We start from the raw sequence: 23,023 nt of genomic DNA on the forward strand, positions 1-23,023 counted from the left end.
GGGTTTGCGGTCGTTACAAGCCTGTCAAACACAACTGTAAAGGTATGCAATGTCCTAGGTGTACAGAGGCTTTTAAAGCCGGAACAACCTACTTGTGTCACATGCTCAGAAGTCACCACCAGAAAAAAACAGAAGACTATATCGTATTTGATATAGAGTGTACGCAAGAGACGGGGGTGCACCAGCCAAACTATATTTACGCCCACCATCTAACAGGTGATGGGAGCTGGGAGTTTGAAGGGCGGTCATGCGTGAATGATTTCCTCAACACGTTCATGCAACCGCGATACCAGGAGTATACATTTCTGGCTCACAACTCCAAAGCATACGATTCGTTCTTCATTATCCACGACCTGATACGTGAAAAGCTGCCCGTTAATCTCATTACCCTAGGTTCCAAACTAATGTTGCTAAAGGTTGTGCCTTTTGACATTAGGTTCATAGACACCTTGAATTTTCTGCCCATGAAGTTGAGCAAGCTGTCAAAAGCCTTTGGTTTTGAAGGTTGTAAAGGTTATTTCCCTCACTTTTTTAACACATGGGCGAATAAGAATTACAGCGGACCTATGCCTCCGCCCGACAGTTATGGTTTTGAGTACATGATGCCCTCTGAAAAAGAGAGTTTTCTACAGTGGTACGATGAAAACCGTGAAAAATGGTTTCATTTTCAAACTGAATTGAAAGCTTACTGTCAGACGGGTGTTATGATATTGCGAAAAGCATGCAATATTTTCAGAGACATTGTGGTGACGATGACGAAGCGGGTCAGGTTAATTAAAACCAAATCACGCAAGAGTAAAAAAATAAAAAAAATAACTGAATACCTGGACCTTTTTCAAAACATTACTTTGGTTTCAATGTGTATGTCTATTTATAAACACATGTTTTTATTGTATGGAACTATCGCTTTAGTACCGCCTGACCTCTATAACGGTAAACAGAAATGTTACTCCACCCCATCTATTCAGTGGCTCATGTACGTCTCTGCGAATGAGAACCTCTTCATTCAGCATGCTTTGCAGGGCGGCGAATACCGTCTGGGTCGCTACTACCTAGACGGGTATGCATTAATTAACGGGGTGGCAACCGCCTTTGAGTTCAACGGTTGCTTTTACCACGGGTGTCCAAAGTGTTATGAGTTTAATAGACTGCAGGGCACCACGTTTGACCATCTGCACTGTCGGACTCTGGCGAAGGCGCAGTATATTGAGAGCTGTGGCTTTGTTCTGAGAACTCTTTGGGAACATGAGTGGGTAGCGGAGCTAGCGAAAGATGGTGAACTGGGCACTTTTATTAAGAGCCAGCAGTTACCGTCACCGTTGGAACCCCATGACGCCTTATTCGGAGGTCGTACAAACGCCATACAATTGTACCGCGTAGCTGGGCCGGGTGAGAAAATACACTATTACAACTTCACTAGTCTGTATCAGTTTGTGAAGAAGGTGAAGTTGTACCCTGAGGGACATCCTGCTATCATATACAGGAACTTTAAACCTCTCAAAGAGTACTTTGGAATCGTTAAGAGCCAGATTCACCCTCCACGGAAACTTTACTTTCCGGTGCTCCCGTATAGAGTCGACGGTAAGCTAATGTTCCCCCTATGCCGAACCTGCGCTGAAAGTAAACAGACTAGCGAATGTATGCATAGTGATGAGCAGAGGCTGCTGGAGGGGACATGGTGTACCATCGAGGTGCAGACGCCCCTCGAGAAAGGGTATCGTCTCGGTAAAATCCTGGAAATTTGGCACTTTCCAAACACCACCACCCAGCTCTTTTCTGAGTACATCAACTTGTTTCTCAGAGACAAACAGTAGGCCTCGGGGTATCCAGACTGGTGTGTCGATGAGCCCTCAAAGAAAAAGTATATCGCTGATTACAAAGCTCGTGAGCGTATTAAACTGAGACCTGCGTTCATTAAGGTTAACCCCGCCCACCGTCAGCTGGCTAAGCTCTGTCTCAATTCCTTGTGGTGAAAATTCGCACAGTGTACCAATTTGTCAAACATATCCATCGTCACAGATCCAGACGAGCTTTTTAAGTATATATTTGCAACGGCTTATGACATTTCCAGTTGTGAATTTATCGACAACGAGACGGCCGTTCTATGTTGGAAATACGCCAAAGAGTACCCCACAACGTGTAACAATATAAACATCTTTATAGCGTGCTTCACAACCGCTCACGTCCGGCTAGAGCTTTACAGGTTGCTGGACAAGCTTCAGGATCGTTGTTTGTACCACAACACTGACTCTGTTATTTTCGTGAGTAAAGAGGGTGATGAAGATCCTCCGCTGGGTGATTATCTAGGGAATTTGACCAGCAAGCTCGAAAAGGGGGAGTATATACTCGAATTTACCTCATCAGGACCTAAGACGTACAGTTATAAGACCTCAAACAACAAGATTTGCATGAAAGTCAAAGGTATCACTTTAAACGTCAACAATATGATTCAAATAAACTTTGACAGTCTGAAGGGTCTGGTGCACGAGTACTACGCCTCAAGAGATCACAAAAATAGCAAAGCCATAGTCATAAACCACCTGAGCATAGTCAGGTCCAAGAAAAAGTGGGAAATTACAACACAACTGTTGTATAAAACCTTAAGAGTAGTGTTTGACAAACGGGTCCTCACAGAAGACTACAAATCACTGCCTTACGGTTATTAAAAGACATTAGAGGCTCGAACCCCACCCGATATGGACACCAGGCTACAACACCCATTCTCCTGCGTTTTAGCAGGTCCCTCCAATAGCGGTAAAAGTTTTTTTATAAAGAAACTGCTAGAAAACGCTCCCGGTGTTTTATCTCAGACCCCTAACAACATCGTGTGGCTTTATTCCTGCTGGCAGGATCTTTACACGGAGCTCACCCTATAGTTCCCACACATACGGTTTATAGAAGGCCTCCCCGGTAATCTCAACGACGATGACATGTTACCTAAACAACTTGTAAACATGATCGTGGTGGACGATCTCATGCGTGAAGGAGGGGACCACCCCAAGATTGAGCAGGCTTTTACTCAATATTCACACCACCATAACCTGAGCATATGCTATATAGTGCAGAACATGTTTTACAAGGGTAGGAGCAGCCGGTCCATAACTCTCAATGCCTCATACCTGGTCTTATTTAAAAAACCCTGAGACAAGCTTCAGATCTCAATTATAGCTAAACAAATGTACCCCGGAAACACGCAGTTTTTCATGGAGGCCTTTAACGATGCTACAGCAAAACCCCACGGCTACTTACTGGTGGATTTAAAACCCAACACTCTAGAAGACTACAGACTGTGCGCAGGTATACTACCACCTTACTTCCCAGTCGCCTACACTCCTAAAACAGGGCCCAAAGCCTACAAAAAGAACAAGTAAAAAGACTTTTATAACATTTACACTCTAAACCTTGTAATATAAGGTCCCCACAATGTCTGCGAGGCTGCAGCGTAATTTAGGCCTCCTAAAAATGCTGATCACAGCCAGCCCCTCGAAAAGAAAGGCCATTCTATGCGCTGCCTCGGACGATTTAGTGGCAGCCATTTCAGAAATAGCCCTAAACACCCTAAAAGGTAATGTCCCGATATCAACAAGCCAGTTCCGCGTTTTGAAGAAGCGCCACATTACTAAGAAGCTCAGCAATAAGAGGGCGTTGCTCCTTTCTAAAAGATAACTGGTCAAACAGTCTGGTGGTTTTATAGGGTCGCTGCTAGGTATAGCTATACCCCTAATCACAGGGCTACTGTCGAGGCCCTGATGGAGCACACCAACAAAATGTACCTTGTACCACGGCAACAGCTGGAACATCTGGGCCCTTCTACCACTGATGTCTGGGACATACGCAAAAACAAAACGCAGCGTCTCAACGCTGAAATCAAAGCCATTTTGAACCGAACTGATTTAAAACCACACGACAAAGCGGGGCTTTACTCAGGAGCCCTTCAAAACTTTCTACAGTACTACAAGCAACTAACCTCTGAAATAAACAAACTTACTCTGTATACCCCAGATGCTGAACAGCAGCCAGTACCCTCTATGGCGCCTCAGGACCTAGGGCCCTCACCCTCCCGGATGCCTTTGTCGTAGACCTTTTAAAAAATATAAGTCAGAAATATAGAGGGGCTGCTCAAATGTTGCTCAGTAAAATGACTGCTACTAAAGATTTGACCTCGTGGAACGACAGGGGTGAATTCGTTTACAAGGGTCAGCCAGTTGCTGATTCCCACATGTATGATCTGGTCAGGGGTCTCACACATGGTAAAACCCTATCAACACAAGACGCTCCTAGAGGTTGGGAGCAGTTCCTAAGTGCCGCTGCGGAACTCAACATTCCCTCAACGATTATCGGTAATGCAGAGAATCATCGTAAGCTTGAAAGTTTAAAAGATCCGACCCCTGCTGTTTTTACAAGGAGCCCGCTGTATCGACGTCGCCTTCCTTTCCACAACTAACACCATCTAGGAGCAGCGTTGCTCTTCCTCTGTGGCCTAAAAAGAGACTGTTCAAAATGAACACCTGGCTACCGCTCTAATTTGATCCCGAAATTTGTACCCTTGTACAGTTTTTGTCGAAAGTTTTGTGTGTCAAAATGTTTTGCTTCATTTTATATGTTTACCCTTGTAAATGTTTGTGCTGAAACAGGTTTGTAACAAACACTTTTAAATTTTCAACAGTAGTCCGACATCTTTTTTTTTTTTTTTAAATGGTTTGAAAATGTGCGCCGTGTTCTAAATAGAGCTTCAGAGCCTCCAAAGCTTCCAACCCCCTGTGTATCGTAATAAAGCTTCCTTAAAGCTGCACCCGTCATGCTGTCACCCACCGTCACCATGAAATGAAAGACGCATGTTTTGTGTAAGGTCATTTTATTAAACATAAAAAACATAAAAGTGTGGCGGGACTACATAGACATTGTGTATTTGACATTTTGTGGTACATAGCTCATAACTGTCAAAGCTGTGGACCACTGGGGCCTTTTTACCGCCGTATACACAGTACAACACACGTTACACATGTTACTCAGAGCAGGTCCTTTTACTCAACCTAAGCGCCACGAACTTTGATATCTTTATAGCTATACTCTCAATAGCTCTAGACATGACTTCCCGGTCCCCATGCCTATAACTCTGAACGCTCAGGATACTGACAGAATTCAACAGTTCATACAATTCTAGGGCAGACGATACAGAACAATTATTTGTGAGATAATCTTCAGTCGTGCTCCAAAGCCCCGTGTCGCCCAGTCAATGGTGAAAGTCTTAACTCGTGAGTGTGATCTTTGTCCGAGTTCCGGCATTTAACAGATGCGGGTAGCTGGGCGTTGATACACCATTTGGCGATACACACATGACTGTTGCACTGCAACGAGGCCGAAGGTTCCGAAATGTTCAGATACCACAGAGTCAATGGGTGTATTTCAGCTATTCTTTCTTTAACCAGCACAAATATCAATCTCCCGATACAGATGTAGCCTGGGTGTAACTCATAGACATCTTGCACCACGATACTCAGATTCACCGCCTAAAAGTGAGTAAGTATGGAGCGTTAAGTAACACAGTTATGGTCTGTTTTTTAAAACAACTTTCCGGGGGCTAAAGACTTCATTCTTCTGTTTTTATAATAAATGTCACTCATTCGTCTTTCTATAACCCTTTCTATCATGCTTTTGTCAAAATGGGGACACAGCCCCTGCATACGTTCGAGTTTTCAGCAGGGCTCAGCAGCGTATTGGATCTCATTGACAGCCGCTGCCAAGACCTTAATCATATCAGCGTGGACACCTTTCTTCACAGCGGACAGCCCGTACACCACCCTTAAAAACTTATATACCCGATGAGGGTCTAGCCGACTACAAATGTGTCGAATTGTTCTTGCAGTGTACGACTCGTATAGACAATCGTGAGCCTCCTGCTGAGGTTCGTTAATTTTATGCCCATAACACAGTTCATAATAGTCCCGTTTAACACACGTGTTCACAACGGTCGCTGCAAAACCTTTAACTGCCCATATGGCGTCCTAGGGCACGCCCAGAGTTTCCTTTTCAAAATCACGGCTAGTGTAGGTGCAAACACATTTCTTACACGGCTCTTTGTTCTGGGTTGTAATACTTTCAGACTGTCTAGAACAGCATAAGCAGTAAAAATTTACATTGTTAACCTTTGGCACAGACCACTCTAGAGTCTCTCTTTCTCCAGTTGTTTTCTACGGTTCAAACAGAAAGCACAAGACAAATTATTAGTTAAAAGTATGATACCAGAGTATACATGAAAAAAAAAGAAAATGTCTATAGAGTTTTACTAACCTCAATATTCTCGCTACACTCAGAGGCTCCTCTGAAATCTTGTGAGTCACAGAGGTACATTGGGGTAGAAGCATCGTCGGAGTTTACAATGGCCGGCTGTACAACAACGGCCTCTGGACCGGGGTCCTCCTGGAAGCCCATGTCTTCATAGACGGGCGAATTCGGTGGTGCTACACACTCTTCAACATCTTCAATGTCGATGAAGTTAACTGCGTCACTTAATTAATCTTTTGAGGCCTCGCTGTTGCTGCTGTCCCCCTTAATAGGGGATATCAGGTTCAGCAAATCCTTGAGATTGAGCTTTTCAAGCCGCTGGCAAAGTTCCTCTTGAAAACGGGTTACGTCGGAACCCCCATCATTAGGGGCATCCTGCTGTGCATTCTCGTCCATCGTAAGAGGTGTTAGGGTCTGATAATATCTACTGATAGTGTTCAAGGCCCCTGAGGAGGCAGCTTTTCTGACTAGTGGATTGTATCTCTTCATAGCGCCCCAACAAACTGTTTCAGCAATGGTTCATGGTTTACGGTTTGACAGACGGATCTAGCCACCACCTTATATGTATTCCAGGGTTCAAAAAGGGCGGTCGCCTCTACTGAGTCCCCATTGATGCCAACTCCTGGAAAAGGCCTTTGGGGTGTACATCTGTTTAGATTTGCAATGCCTGTCAACCTCTGAGCCCTGGTCCTTGAAGTCATTAGGGGTATAAATCTGCTTTAATCTGCAATACAGTACCATTGTTTTGTTTCAAACTTTTAATTACATAGACAGTTTATACTTTAACCTCTACTGAGCCCCCATTGATGCCAACCCCTGGAAAAGGCCTGTGGGGTGTACATCTGTTTAGATTTGCAACGCCTGTCAACCTCTGAGCCATAGTCCTTGAAGTCATTGGGGGTATACATCGGCTTTTAATGTGCAATACAGGGCCATTGTTTTGTTTCAAACTCTTAATTACATAGACAGTTTATAATTTAACCTCTACTGAGCCCCCTTTGGTGCCAACCCCTGGAAAAGGCCTGTGGGGTATACATCTGTTTTAGATCTACCTTTCAACCGTGATAGGCTGGCTCTAATAAAAGGCACCATTTGACCAGCCCATCTTTTTGGATTAGCCAACAGTGTGGAGGTTGGGGCGGACCGCCCACTTCACAGCCCTGTACAGAGGACACCCTAACAGTCACATGCCCCTGATTGTCTGATATGTCCAGACCTGTCCTCTTATGCTCTGAAACCACTTGCACAACACAAAGGCACAAATTTTACACTGCCCATAGACCAACACCCAGGGCCTAGGACTCACACACAGGTCTAACACGTGACACCATGAGGTCATGAACCACGTGCCATAGCCCCCACCCACACACGTCACTTCCGGGGAGGGCTCACAGGGGCACCAGAAGTCCCATCCACCGGAAATGGCGTCACTTCCGGGGTGGGATAACTGTCACTTTTTAACATGATGAGGAAAGGTATCCCTTCCTACTACTGAGCTGGAATCTATTTTATTAACACAATCGGAATGTCTTAATGACTAGAGCATGCAAGAAGACTTCTGCTGTGTATGGCGTGTTGCCTGGTATGTGAATCTCACCTGCATGGCCTGGATTGTGAAAACCTTAACAACCTAACGAGCACAGAATTGTGTCATCTTGCTTGAACATGATTTGATAATCTCATGAGAACGGTGCATGAGTGCAAAACATTTTAGAGCTGTGTTTTTGATATTGTGCAGAGATGATTTTGGTAGTTCAGATTTAGGATTAGATCAGGGCAAAGTAGGAGATTTTCAGTACTCTCAGGGACGGAGGACTGGTTATCTTTTGTACTTGTCATTGAGGCGACCCCATGCTGGATTGTCCTCAGATTGCACATATTTTGATTTAATTGGAATAACACATTAATGAAATCATACACATTTGTTCATTAAATTATACTAACCTGATTTTTATTTTCTCTAAACTTATAACTTTGAAAAAACCTTTATGGTTTGAACTGAAATATTCTCTTTCGTCTTTGAGGAGCCACATTTGCTACACTTATTATTGAAAGTACTTATTTGTTGACCAGGCTCAGATGTGGAACTCAATTTATCTGATCACACTTTACAGTCCTAGAAATGAGCACATAATAAAGTGACAGGAAAATCTGATATCAGAGTATTTACAGGGCCCTAGTGCCTCTTAGCGCCACAATAGCATCATTTTTTTACATTGATGTGGCGTTAAGGAGGCCATTCTCCTTCGCACAAGAAAAGTGGTGCATCGGGACAGATGAGCCACTTTCTTGTAGATATGGCCCTATATCTCTTAAGGTAAAGCAGACAAGGATAGTTATATTTTCTGTACTTTGCCTACGAGGAGCAGATCCGAGTGATGAGAGCTGTGTTTTGTTTTGTGAGCACTGACATTAGGTGCCATGCTGAGATCGGATGATAAACATAGAATGCCACCCGGGATTGGTTGTGATGTCATGTGGTGTTGTGGTGCAATTGTTTGGTTCCATGGAGCCGCACTAGTATTGGGTGTTTTTGTCGCTGAGTACAATACTGACATTTGCTGAAAACTGGTAGCCAGTTCATTTTGAGATTTACAAGTAATGAGTTCATTTTGTGTGTGTAGCAACGATGAAGTTCTTTAAGAAAATAAGAGTTATATTGAAAAATGATGAACCTGTGTGTCAGGGTGGGGAGGCTCCTCTAAGGGGCACGCCCATGATATGGCTACAATGTCTTCATACATGTGTTTGGGTCAAACAATGGAATAAGATCACAGTGAATGCTAGATGTTTTCAATATCCCCTGTACTGCATGTTCAATGTGAGAAAATCTGAGAAGACTGGTGTATGAGATGAACCCACAACCAAAACCCGTACAGTTTGAAGTGTTGTATGCATGGAAACATGCTACGCACAAAAAAGAAAAATATAAAAAACAAACAAGAAATAAAATCCATTGTTAAATGGAGTCAAAGTGGAGTGTGCAGCAATGGGGGTGGTGAGAAAGTGGGCTTGAGAGTGTAGGTGTTTACCCAGCAATTGTAGAGGAGGAGGTGGAAGCGAAAAAGTCATAAGAGGGGAATAGGTATGATAAGAGAGAAAGTTATACTGACAGCAATATGGATTCGTTCTTGGATGATTTGCCGAATTCCCGACCTTCTTGATACATTGTTGGTTCTCAACCCCCAGTAGGACATCAACTGCAGTTGGGGGCCGTGGAAGAGGCAACAAACTCCACAGGAAGTGTATGTTCACTAGTTCAGCAGGATCCACCTGAGGGAGGTATTCCTCTCATCAGGACCGGACTGGGATCCCGAAGCAGCCCTGGCAAATTTTGTCAGACCAGCCCCCATAGGGTGCATAGCGAGGGCAGTGGCATAATATTTACCCCTGTGGCTCCAGCGGTGCGGAGAGGACCTGAGTTCCAAGTGGCCCCCTCAGCACAGCTGGTACAATGCACAGGCAGCTGGCCACTGGCCTGAGAGCTCCTGACTGTGTCCAGGGGCTAGGGAGGCCAGGCTTCATGTACTCTGCAGGTGGGCCCCATCAAGTTTCATTTTGTCACTGAGTGAGCAAACTTGACCACTACAGTAGTGTTGGGGAGTTCTCCCGCCAAGAAAATTTGGAAAACAATTGCAAAACTAGTTCATTATACAGCACCTTCTCATTATAAATTCAATTGTATTTGTTTTCAAAGCATGGTAAATGATGACCTTAGAGTGCACCAGGGTACGACTATCTTTTTTGGAGCTCTCCAATGATTCTCTCACCATCACCTTCTAACAGTGCCTCTCATCTTTCCATAGGCCATCATTCACATGTATTTCATTTATTTTACAGCGCATCTTTTACTAGTGTAGGGTGTTGAAGCACTTTACATCACACACACATATACAGAGACAATGAATAATATGTGTGTAAATTAGGGGTGGGCAAAATGTTCTGCTCCGCGTGTCAGAGCTTTTTCTCTCATGCGGCTCACCAACGTTAAGTTAGCAAACATGAGCGAGAATTTGCATCTCCTAGCGTGATTTTCAGGTGCTAGAATGACTCCTGGTGAGATTTCTCAAAGTGGGCGGTCATGAATGGAAATGGGAGCGCCATGTGCAAAAACTATATGGGGATTCAGTCAAACCAGCAATTTGCAATAAGACAACCTTCCTTAAGGCATTAGGGGCCAAATGTATGAAACTTTTTTGCACTCGCAAATGGTGCAAATTGCAAAAATCGGCCATTTGCGAGTGCAAAAACTTGGTCTGCGATGCCAGAAAGGCATTCGCAGACCAAAAATAAGAAATTGCAAAAATTTCGATTTTTGGCGTTGCGACCTGGTATTGCGAGTCGCATTTTGCGATTCGGTATTTCCAGTAGGAAATGGCGAGGCGCAAATTGCGAGTCACAAAATCCAAGTCGCAAATAGATGCATCAAAAAATAGCAAATTTCGATTTTTCGCAGAATAGCATTTTGCACATGCAAAATACCATTAAGTGAAACCAGGTGGTAACCAGGTGCAACCTATATAAAGAGGCCCAGAATGCCTCAGACTCTTTTCCACAATGGCTGCACTCTACGAAATGTCGAGGAGGATGAGGATCTTAGCAGGTTTAAGGAGAGGGAGGAGGAGACAGGAGTGCATTTTCCGAGTGCGCATTACACTTTTTAACCTGAAGAGGAAGAAATATATGAGAGGTATAGGTTAAACTCAGCCATGATACTTGATCTGATAGCTGAGCTACAACCCATGCTGTAGCGCAGAACACTAAGGACTCACAGCATACCCACCCATGTGCAGGTATTATGCTCCCTCCACCTAATCGCCTCAGGGACCTATCAAGGGGTTATAGCAGCAGCTGGAGGGGTCTCACAGAGTACCCTCTCTAGATTTTTCAATGCATTTATTAACGCCATGCTGAGCAAACTACAGCAGTACATCAGATTCCCCCACACCCCACAGGATATACAGCAGACAAAAATTAATTTTTACCAGATAACACAGTTCCCCCACATCCTAGGTGCCATAGATGGGACACATGTTGCTATCTGTCCACCATCAGCCACAGAGTATGTGTACCGCAACCGGAAATACCAACCTTCAATGAATATACAGGTGATTTGCAATGCTTCCTACATCATAACTAATCTCGTGGCCAGGTACCCAGGGAGCACACATGATTCGTACATCTTTCGCCATAGCGGCATTCACACAAGACTGCTAGCTAGGGAGTTTGGAGAAGGATATCTACTAGGTATTGTCCCTCTATACAATGGCGCATTGATGGCGTGCTGATGTCAGATGGCTCAGTTACTCATCATACCCTCTGTCTCTTCCAGGAGACAGTGCCTACGCAGTGCGCACCTACATGATGACGCCCTACCTCAATCCTTCAACACCTGCTGAACGGAGATACAATGCAGCACACAGGGTGACCCAAAACGTGGTGGAGCGCACCTTTGGACTGCTGAAGAGTCGCTTCTGGTGCCTCCATAAAAGTGGAGGGGCACTACAGTACAGCCCAGAGACCACATGTAGAATAGTGGCTACTTGTGTAATCTTGCACAATATAGAAACTACCAGGGGCATACCTGTAGAAATATGTGAATCTGAATCTGATGAGGATGATGATCCCATACCACCCCTACAGCCAGCAGACAGGACCAGTGCAGCAGAGGCAAGGTAAAGGCGTGCTGACATCACACACAACCATTTCAGATGTAAGTATGAATAACACAAATGCACTGACAACTGTACCTGTAGTGAATTAAAGTTATTACCTTAATGTCAGGTAATGTTCGTTCAACGAATAGCAAAAGAAATGAGGTAAAAAACTAGAGACAACAGAAGTTCAGAGTAATGCACTATTACGTCATAGTGAACACATCACCCCTCTGGCCGCTACAGTTATTTTTTGCGGCCACGCACACCACTCGGGTGCCCAGTTACCTTACTGGCACCTCGATTGTCCGCCTCAGTGGCAGTGCTGTGCCTGGCACAGCGTCGTCTGGTGTCCATTGCGGGTACAGCTAGACTGCTGAGGCTGGAAGTGTCCTCTGTGTCCCCCAGTGCAAGCTCACTAGGTGTGGGTGAACTCTGTCCCATGATGTTATCGATCACATTAGTGATTTGTACCAGTCCGTTAGCCACATCCCTGCTGCTGTGTGCTGCCTCCACCAGTGCAGCCACTGCATGACGTGCAACCAGTGAGGTTGCAGTAGCCACCCTGTTGACAGAGCGACAGAAGCCCCCGAACATGTTTATGAATCTGCGCTCCTGTCTGCGATGGCTCACCCTCTCATGGCGCAGCTCCTGGCATAGTTCATGCACAGCACAAGTGAGCTCTCTTGTGTCCTGTGATGCCTGCACCTGTCCCTCATGCAGCAGTTCTATATTAGCATTCAGGCACTCAAGCTGGCGATGCAGGCCCCCCATGTTGGTGTTATGTTGCTGCATATTTTTTTGTAAACCAAGGATCCTTTTGTTTTGCAGGCGCTGCTGCTGCAACATAGCAGCTTCCAGCCCACCAAAGAAGGAGAGACCCTAACCTGCATCATTCTGCTGTGCACTGGCATTTGTCGCCATCCTGTGGGGTGCTGTGGTCTGCTGACAACTGGCCTCCTGCATCTGGGTGCGCCTGCCAGTTGGGGATGGTGTAATTGGCCCTTCCTGCTGCTCATCTGAGTCTTGACTGAACTCTGGCAGTGGCAGTGCCCTGCCCTGAGTTGGACTGGCGCAATGGTGAGAGACCCACTTGTGTTAGAATCAGAGGCTGGATGGGTGTCAGTCTCGCTTACGCTGGCTGATGCTGTGGCTGCCGGGCCTGGCCAACCTGCAACGACAATATGCAGCATGTCAGTTATGTTTGTTGCAAGTAAGGTCACACAATGGTAATAAAGGTACAGGTACTTCTCTTCACTGTGTTGTGGGTGTTGTGTTCCTCTGGGTGTTGCTCTACTTAATTACATTGTACATGCTACTTTCAGCTCTGGGTTGTGGACTGCCACTCCCATAATGCATTGTTGTGCTGCTTCTAAGATGTGGAATGGACTACTTCTCACAATGTTTTACATTACTTGCTAATTCCTAAGGGGCTTTTGTGCATAGACATATGGGGTTACAATTCAATATTACACTTACCTTGGCTGGTACTTGGTGTGCCGGAGGTGTCTATCTCAGTGACCCAGTCCCTATCGACTCCACTAGGTCCTCTAATGGGGTGGATGGTGCCTCTGTGGGTGGACCGCCTCCTGTGCCCCTGGCCTCCTGCAGTCTTCTTGCCACCTTCTCCTTAGCACGGGACCACAGGTCATACCACCTCTTCTTAATCTCGTCGACCGAACGCTGTGCCACTCCAAATTGCACAGATTTTGGATTGAATATCTGCCCAGAGTCCCCTTTTCTCACTCTCCGGCACCTGGAGTGAGCTTTTACCAAAAAGGCGGTCATGGCTCCTGACCACCTCCTCTGTCAGCACCTCAAGCTCTTGGTTGCTGAATTTGAGCTTCCTCTTTCTTTCTCCCTTCTCCTTTCCTTGGGCTGAGGTGTCCATCCTTGCTCAGGTGTGCTGCCTCCTTCAGAGTGTTGCTCTGTATGGCTGGGCTGCTCTCTCTGGATGCTGGTTTGGGTGTGGCACCTGAAACTGCCTGGGATGACTCACTTCCTGCTTGTGATGTCATCAGGCTCCTCCAGGTGTGCGTTCTCGAAATTTCTTGCAATTTGCGATTTTCAATTACCGAATCGCAATTTGAGAAAATGCTAATTGAGATTCGGTAAATGGGCCTCGCAAACCACAAATAGTGCTTTTTATGAAATCGCTAATTCCGATTCGCAATTATGTTACATGGCCTATTGCGACTCAGAAATAGCGATTTCTTAAAAATCGCTATTTGCGATTCGCAAGGCCATTTCTTCATACGTATGGCCCTAAATGACCTGGACAATAGCCTACTGATGGTCACCATAAAGCTACATGTAGCATTCTCAAGAGCATTCAGAAAGATGGGGTCCCCGAACCAAATGGCCTTCCAGGGAGTATCTTTAAAGAAGACTGGGACTTTTGGGAGCATCACATAAACCCCTTATTCAATGAATGCCTCTATTTTTCTGTGGTTCTGGGGGCTTGGAAGGCTCTATCTTGCATCCGATTTACATAAAGGGGGACACCTCTCACTCTGGAAATGACAGGCTAATAGCTTTACTGGATGTTGACGGCAAGGCTTTTGCCAAAGTTCTCTTACGAAAGCTTGAACCATGGATAATGGTAAATAATGTCATACCAGTGTATCAGACCAAGTTTCAGACCTTAATCCTCTATCAAGGACAATGTGATTGGCCTGTCTTATTTGGTTTCACGGAAAACCTCTTTGCCACCACTATATGCTTGCTTCCTAGAATGTAGTGTGGTGGTCGATGTAGTCAACTGCAAAATTCTCTGGAAAAAATAGCAGATTGGGGCATACGCAATAAATTGTTGGCAGTGTGAATAGCCTTATACATGGATACTTGGGTACAGATTAAGATATCACAATCGCCTGTCACTGGGAACATTTACACAGACAGAGGTCTAAAGCAGGGCTTTGTCATCACCCCCACTTTGTTCAACCTATACACAGCTGACCTGGGCATGGAACTGCATAAGTTGAATACACTCCCTCCCAACACTAAAGCCATGCCACCTAAATGCCTACAAGAAAATATTCCAGATACCCAGATTTACACAACACAGTACGCTCCGCCTGGAGTTTGACTTGGTGAAGATGGACATGGAGTGTTAAAAGGATATAATCAAATTCCATAATCAATTGACTAGGGTGGAACCTCGCTGTGTGGGCATTGAAAGCTATTTTTACAGACAATACCAGCAACTGGGCAAATTATCTTAGGAGCGGACAGGCCATCCTAAATCTGGTTCCAACCTACTTGCAGTGCAAGGGAGGAGGGTCTCAAGGGACAATGATATTTCATGCACTAGGAAAATGAAAGGAGCAGAGGGCCTAGCGGACTCACATGAGGCCACACGCTGCCAACCATATTTAAAAGCAGTCATTGGAACCTGTACATTCAGGAGCATACAGCTGATATGGCTTCTAACGCTTCCAGTATTGACATACAGGTCCCATTGGAGGACGTCGACCAGCATCCAGAAACAATGCAGGCTGTGTCAATACCACACACATCAGTAGCACACATCCCATGTTGCTGCCCTGGCCTATTACAGCAGAGGTGCACTCTCCTAGGACCCCTATTCTGTCAGCACGGACTAAGAAAATGTAAAAAGGTGTTGACATATTTGTACACAGCAGAGGCACTGATGGAATTAGCCTGTTTTGGCAAATTCTTATCAGAAGCAGGCAGGCTTCAATGTAATGCACAGGGTTCAAAGGGGACAGCCCTTGCCAGCAATAGGGTCCCAACAAGTAAGCACAAAGGGCATCTCTAACGGCATGCAAATAAACCAAGCATTTGCAATGCAGTGGGTCTCGCGATTGCTCGAGTTTGAGCTCTTTGCTTTGTAAATTCCGAACTGGACATTTCATGCCACATAAATTGAAAATAAAAAGTAAAACAATAGTTTGTTCACAGTAAAAACTATTATCGGCAAAAATGCAATTATCCATGTAACAGGGTCGATGTCATGCAAAGCTCTTGACTACTGCCCAGCGGCATCACGCTGTGTAGGAAATAAATAGAAATAAGTAGTCTCGAAACCATATGTAAATCTTGGAGCCTTGTATGTTTTCAGTAGTTGGCTGGTGCGCTCGAGGCGGGCTAAACATTGGAAAAGGCACCATTAATGCATTCCTTCACTAATGAAATCAAGCGCATTTTAAAAGGCAAGCACATAAGCTAACCAAACTCATGGGCATGTGGTGGGCATGGTTACAAGCCTATAGAGAGATTACAGCAGGGACAGAGCGCTTTGCGCTTGACCCTAAAAATGAAGTAGCACTATCAAAAAATGTTGCATAATGCCTCATAATGTGCCTTTTCTTGTTGCATAATTTACTCAAGCCTGTAGCATAATTTGACCCTTCCCAGCCACATAATGCCAGTGGCCCTAGGTATACGGCACACAGCTGTACTATGCAGGCTTTAGTATTCAGAAATGAAGGCCACATGGGTGTGCCCTAACATGCAAGGCTGGCTGTGCTCTAACAAATGGAGCAGCAGGATGCGTGGCTGAGCGGTAACATACAGAGCTGAATTAAATACAACGGTGTAGTTATAAGCATGGGTTTAAAAAGAAACCGATAGAAAGTTGTAAGAAAGAGTCATCGTCGCTACATGCATTTAACATCCTAGCTGAAGGGCAGATATAAAACCGAGGGCTGCCGACAAGGCCTGGCTGACCTAGGTACGCCAAGCCAGTGGTGACTTCCTCACCTCCAGTGCTAGCTTTTTAAGCAACAAATGGTCTGAAATATCCCCCTCCCGTGGCATGCTAAAGTGTGCCAGAGCGCAGTGAACAGCTTAAGCCAGCAGCGCCCCCCCCCCCCCCCTACAGAGCTGAAAGTGAAAGCGGCCGCAAGGCACTGAAGCATTTGAACTGGAGGAGAGAGGCCGGAGGCGTCACCTTTAACCGCCGGAGACAGCGTGAGGGTTTCAGGGTCAGATGAGCTTGGACTCATAGTTTATTATTGTGTTTGTTTATTTTTACATTTTTCTGTAGTGCAAACATGGCCAGAGGGCACTTGAGCGCTTTACCATAGAGTGGGAGATCGGGCGAAGTATTCTCAGTCACACACCTTCAAGTGGGTTAGGGCTCGGAGTGTCACTTCCACATGTGCCGTGTGCATGGTCAGCAGCGTGGCTTGTCCCGGAGGCCTTTATCTGTGCTTGGCACCGAGAGTCGCGCAAAGCAGCCCTCTAGCTGGTAAGGAACAGAGTACATCACTGAGAATGAAGGTGCATGCGCACCTATTCTTCCCACTAACAGACACAAAAGTTTACTAAATGACGCAGTGGCCAGATTGCGCCACCCATCAGATAGAATTACAGTAGACCAGGAGACACTGTCCATGAACCACTCCTTCATGGTACGAAGTGGGCGTCAAACCCGAGAGTGTCACAGTGCTGAACAAAGAGTAGAGAGAAGGGGCACGAGAAAGGAAGTAAACAAGCATTTGGAATGCAATAGTCTTGTGTTTGCTCGAGTTAGAGCTCATAGCGTTGTAAATTACTGACTGGACTTTTAGTTGTGGTGGGCTTTTCACTCTAAGTCAATGCACAAGCCAAGCACACTGGTATTGGCACATGCCTTTTTGACTCCAATGCAGCTTGGATGTTTGACTGCTTAATAGCTTTAGAAAGGATCGTGTACATTTAATCAGGCCTGTCTGTGGCTGTTGTGTCTAAAATACTTTGGTGTCCACATACTTGTCAGGGTGGACACCTTTTACTGTATTTTTATCTTGAAAAAGCACAATTTATCAGTTGTATGTGTTTTGTAATGATTTTAAGTAATGATGCAATATAGTGATTCATAGTGAAAAAAATGTATGACAGCATTTTGTATTCCAGGACGAAAATGTGTGTATTTTCAAAACTCATAAAGCTGATGTTTGTAGAAAAATTGTTTATTTTTCAAACAATATTTAAAGGTGACTTTTGATAGATAAATCGTGTGCAGAGACTTAGTACTAATATGATTACTTTCATGTAAGGGGCACTGTAGCTGTGGCTGGCATGTTTTACCTACATATGGGCATTTCAAATTGATAAAGCCATTTTTGCATTACTGCTGTCATCCCTCCTGATGTACTGAAGTAATCACTGCTGGTAATCTTGGCTATGGTGACAACTAATGTAATCTTGTCTGATGTAGTCATCATTATAACACTAATAATATTAGTAGCTTGCAGTAATTTTCATTTAACATACGTAGCTCTTATTGCACAGAAAGTTGGAGACCCCTGCTCTCGTGCATCTGTTGTCACTATAGTTTCAGCCTCAGATTTGCATGCTCAATCATAGGTAGGCTGCCTCCAAAGAGATCAATGTAGTAACATTAAGAGCAGAATTCGAGGAGCTAGTAAAGGGGACTCTTTATCTAGAGTTCATGAACACGTATAATGAGGTTGAACTCTTGCTTTTGAGTAGAGAGGCCACAAGATTCGCTTGTGTGGTGCATGTCAGACTGGAATGGAAGAGTTGGCTGAGGAGTTTGGGATTGATTTCCCTGAAAATAACTTGGAAAAGACTTTCAGAATGGTGATGACGATGATGAATTAAAGAAAATGACAGCACCAAGTTTGTAACTGCATATTAAGGAGCTAGTGGAATACATTAGAGAGTAGAACAAAACACAACAATATCAGAAGCAATGGTTAAAGCCCAAAGTGAATGCAAAGGAAAAGAAAGGGGTCACAGGATGAACAGGACAGGGAGCAAGTGTGAGTGACCCAAAGGCTGTAGGGTTCCCATTGATAGAGGTGCACAGATGTACATATGTTCATGTGTCTTGGACTTGCTCTGATCTTTTTTCATTCCCAAATCTGTTTTCAAATTTTAGAATGAATCCTGACAAATGGTACATTGAGGTGGGCAGGATTATGAAAATCTCGAAATTACTTTGGGTAAACTTGAATACATTTTCTGAAATTGTGGTTCCCAAGGACTTGTGGGCAGAATGCTAAGTAATTCTGGCTTGGCCTGACAATAAGCAGCAGAAGGACATTCATATATATGCGCCTTCTCCTCTGGTCATGGACAAGTATAATCAGGTAATTACTAATTTGAAAACAAAGATCCCATATGACCACATGAGCTGGATTGGACTGGGACTGAAAATAGACCTAGGTACCAAAATAAAAGTGTCCCTAATAGCGAATTAAAAAAAGCTAAAAAGGTGGCCAATGTTTGCAAATTTGGTGCAGTTTTGAACTTGTAAAACATGCTCTATAAGTGATTTCCAAGGTAGGCAAGACTGTGTGAATCTGAGCATGGTGCAGGGATTTTTATTTTAATATCAAAACTGGCCCAGCATACCGCAAAAAGGCCCACGAACTGCCAAAAATAACCCACACACTGACTTTTCATACCAGCCCATCAGGCACTTCCTGAATGCTTCTTAGGCTAGTCTGACTCTGAAGGTAGGATGACTTAAAATAACCCAAACTACTCAAGAATCCTTAAACTCAGTACGTCCTAACTATAAGAAGTTGATGCATGTTTTCAGACAGCACTGAGGCATTAAAATCTATAAAAGGAAAATCTTAGTGAGTTCCTGTCTCAGTTTGTACTCAGATTGCATCTAGGCTTGTTTAGATGAGATCCTTAGGTCTGCGTAATATTGAAATGACTATCTGGAAGCAAAGCAGAAGAAAATTAAGGAGAAATTCATGTTGGCACAAAAAGGCAATCAGAATGGGCTAATGTGACTGATTCAGGATTAAATTCTCTTCCCAGTGCAGGACTGCAGGAAGCTGGTTTTCATTGTAATGGCCAGTTAGCACAAACAGGATATTTTGGACTGCAAGGAAGAGGCTGAAGACTGGCTGCAGGCTCAAAAGATGGAATGGACTGGAATAGACATACACAAGTTGAAGAAGACCACTGCTTGACTTATTTGTAACAAAGTGGGCCATTGGAAGCGAGAATGCAAACTGAACCAAAATGATGTGAAAAATTATGTTCCAATGCCAAATATAAATGTGATGCCAATGCAAAATATTCAAATTCAAAGATCATATAATGCTAATGTGCCACACACCCCAGTGATGCAACAAACTGTGGTCAATATAAGATACAGTTCAAATCCAAATTCCAAAATTCAACAGAACCATTTCATAATTGCTCATAGTCTCCAACAGCTCCAGCCTTTGGCAGTCTGATTGGACTAGACCCTGATCAATCACAATGATGGTGCAGAGAGGGGAGGAGAATTCCATGCTTGGCACATCTCTAGTGGTAGACCATAGTGGGCCACATGTAGATTAATAGGTGAATGCTGACCCTGTATCATTTCTTTTCTACTGTGAGAGGTCTATAACCAATCCCTTCAGGAGAACAAGCCCAGATTTTGGGAAAACAAGTCCAAGTTGTAGACATTCCTACTGACAGAGTACAAACCTAGTTTTGGCTAAGGTCCCTAAAAAATGGGCTCCATCAAAAATGATCAGCAATTTGTGATATGTGACTCCAGTACAGTCAATCTGTTGGGCAGGAATTTACTCTGCAGAATGAACTGTGCGATCTATTGCACACTGGATGGTGTGGAACTTCAAACACAATAAGGATGTAGACTTTAAGTTCAAATCATAAGAAGCAGCAGTTGGATGCACCCAGTCCTAAGCAAGGAAGACTTGCCTCCCAGTGAATGAGGAAGACAAAGATTGTATAGGCAAAGACATCGGATAGATTACAAATATCAAGTCACTGAGGATTAAAATGAGACCTAATGCAAAATATCCCTGAATGTCTCAATATAACCTCACACCTAAGGTGGTGGCAGAAATCGTGCCTTTTATTGAATCCATGCTGGAACAGGGCATTTTGAAGGAAATCCCAGAGAGTCCATGCAACTCACCCGTGATGGGTTTGCAGAAGTCAAAGTGGAAAGTAGTTCAGGACATCAAATTTGAACCAAATTGTAATCCCATGTTGACCCATGGTACCAAATGCTGCCATGATACTTTATCATTTTCCATGTGATGCTAAGTGGTTCTTGATCACTGATCTGTGTCAAGCACTCTTTTTATTCCTTTTCATGAGAACAGCTAATGTCTTTTTGCGTTCCAACTTTTGGGGAAAATCCTTACATGGAATAGTGTCAAAGGGGTATTCAAACATTCCTTCAATCTTTAGTCAGATACTGAGGAAAATATTGAAACCCTGCAGTTGCCTTGCAGCTCAATTCTGGTCCAATATGTTGATGACCTACTGGTGGCATCAACATCTTGATAAACCTTGCAATCAAGACACAATTGCATTGCTAAATGAACTTGCAGAGACCAAATGCGAGGTGTCCTCTACAAACCTTCAATACTGCCAGAGGGATGTTCTTTACCTGGGATACCACATTGAGAAAGGAGCTACAAAAGTGTCCCAAGAACGTATCTCAACAATCCCAAGAATGAGCCTGACCATGACACAAAAAGAAGTCAGGATGTTCTTGGGAATGATGGGTTACTGTCGTCAGTGGATTCTTAACTTTTCCCTAGTGGCTACTCCTCTACAAAGACTTACACACAATGATATGAATGATCCGCAACCCTAGGAAAACAAACGCATGTGTGCCTTCCTAGAGCTCAACGAGAGACTCTCAAGCACACCAGCATTAGGCATGTCCAATTACAACAAGGAGTTTGTTCTTTATTATGATGAAAGAAAAGGATGTGCATTGTCTGTGTTGACACCTATCCACGGGGAAGCAAAACAGCAAGTTGTTTCTGTGTTTCACTTGATCCATTGGCTGCATTGTTGCCTGAATGCTTCAAAGCTGTAGCTTCAGTAGGTGTTAGTATCCAACAGTGCAAGGTGATAGTTATGACTTCTATATTTGTTGTGATGGCTCCATAGTAAGTCAAAATCTTTTTGACTCGTAGTCAAACTCAACATATGGCTCACGGCAGCCTCACTACATATGAATAGTTAATTTTAGTAGCAGAAAATGTGTCTCTCTGCATAGCTCCTGTTACTTTTTGCCTTTTCCAGAAAGTGACACTTCTATGGCCATGTACATGCAGGAAGGGATGCCATAGTCAACACCGTTCAAAAATACTGGTATAATCCCAATTTGTATGTCATTGCTGAGAATTTGTGTCAAAGGTGCAGTACTTGCTTGTAGTTCAATGCGGGCAAAAGGTCAGTTATGACCATGTACCAATTAAGAAGTCAGATGTCCCTTTTATCGCATGCAATTGGACTTCGTCCAGATACCTACATGCAAAGGGTTTCATTACATTCTAGTAATAGCTTGTTTATTCTCCTGTTGGAGTGAATTGTACCCCACCAGGAAGTATGATAGCCTCACCTTTGCCAAATTATTAGAGAGGGAACTGATTCCCAGATTCAGCCTACTGGTTTCTTGAGAGTTGGATCATTGGACACATTTTAAGAATGAAATTATGAAATTGCTATGTGTAGCTTTGAAAATTGACTAGCGGTTCCACTGCAGTTACAGGCTGAATGCTTCAGGCATTGTAAAACAGATTTATGGAACTCTGAAATCCAATATGGCAAAAGTGTCTGATTCTAACTTTTAAAATGGCCTAATCCTCTTCCACTTGTTTGTATGAGCCGTTAAAGCACTCTCAATTGAAAGACTGGACTCTGTCCTCACAAAGTAGTAATGGGGACAGCCATGAGAATTCATTCAGTCACTACAACTGCGCCGGGGAGTATAATGGAAGATATGGTTCTTGACTCCTGCAAAGGATATGCTGATGCGGTGCGTTCTCTTTTTCATCCGGTTGACATGGTGACCCCACCTGCAAGATTAGAGCTGTGCCTTGACTTCAGTCCAGGCAATTTAGTGTTGATGAAAAAACAATTAAGGAAACCCTTCTTTTAGCCATATTGGAAGAGACCTTTCCAAATCATTCTTGTGGCGAACACTGCTGTTAAGTGTGGTGGTTGCCACACTGGATATATGCCTTCCATACCAAGAGAGTGAGACAAGCTAATGAATAAGTGGTGACGACAATCACAGCTTTGCAGAATCAAACTCAAGCTCAGAACAGATGTTCAGAGGAAGAAGACGGCCCTCAAACATCCCAAAGTCAAGCTGCTACAAAAATAAT

This window comes from Pleurodeles waltl, chromosome 7, assembly GCF_031143425.1.
Source record: "Pleurodeles waltl isolate 20211129_DDA chromosome 7, aPleWal1.hap1.20221129, whole genome shotgun sequence".
In the NCBI taxonomy this organism is placed as follows: domain Eukaryota; kingdom Metazoa; phylum Chordata; class Amphibia; order Caudata; family Salamandridae; genus Pleurodeles; species Pleurodeles waltl.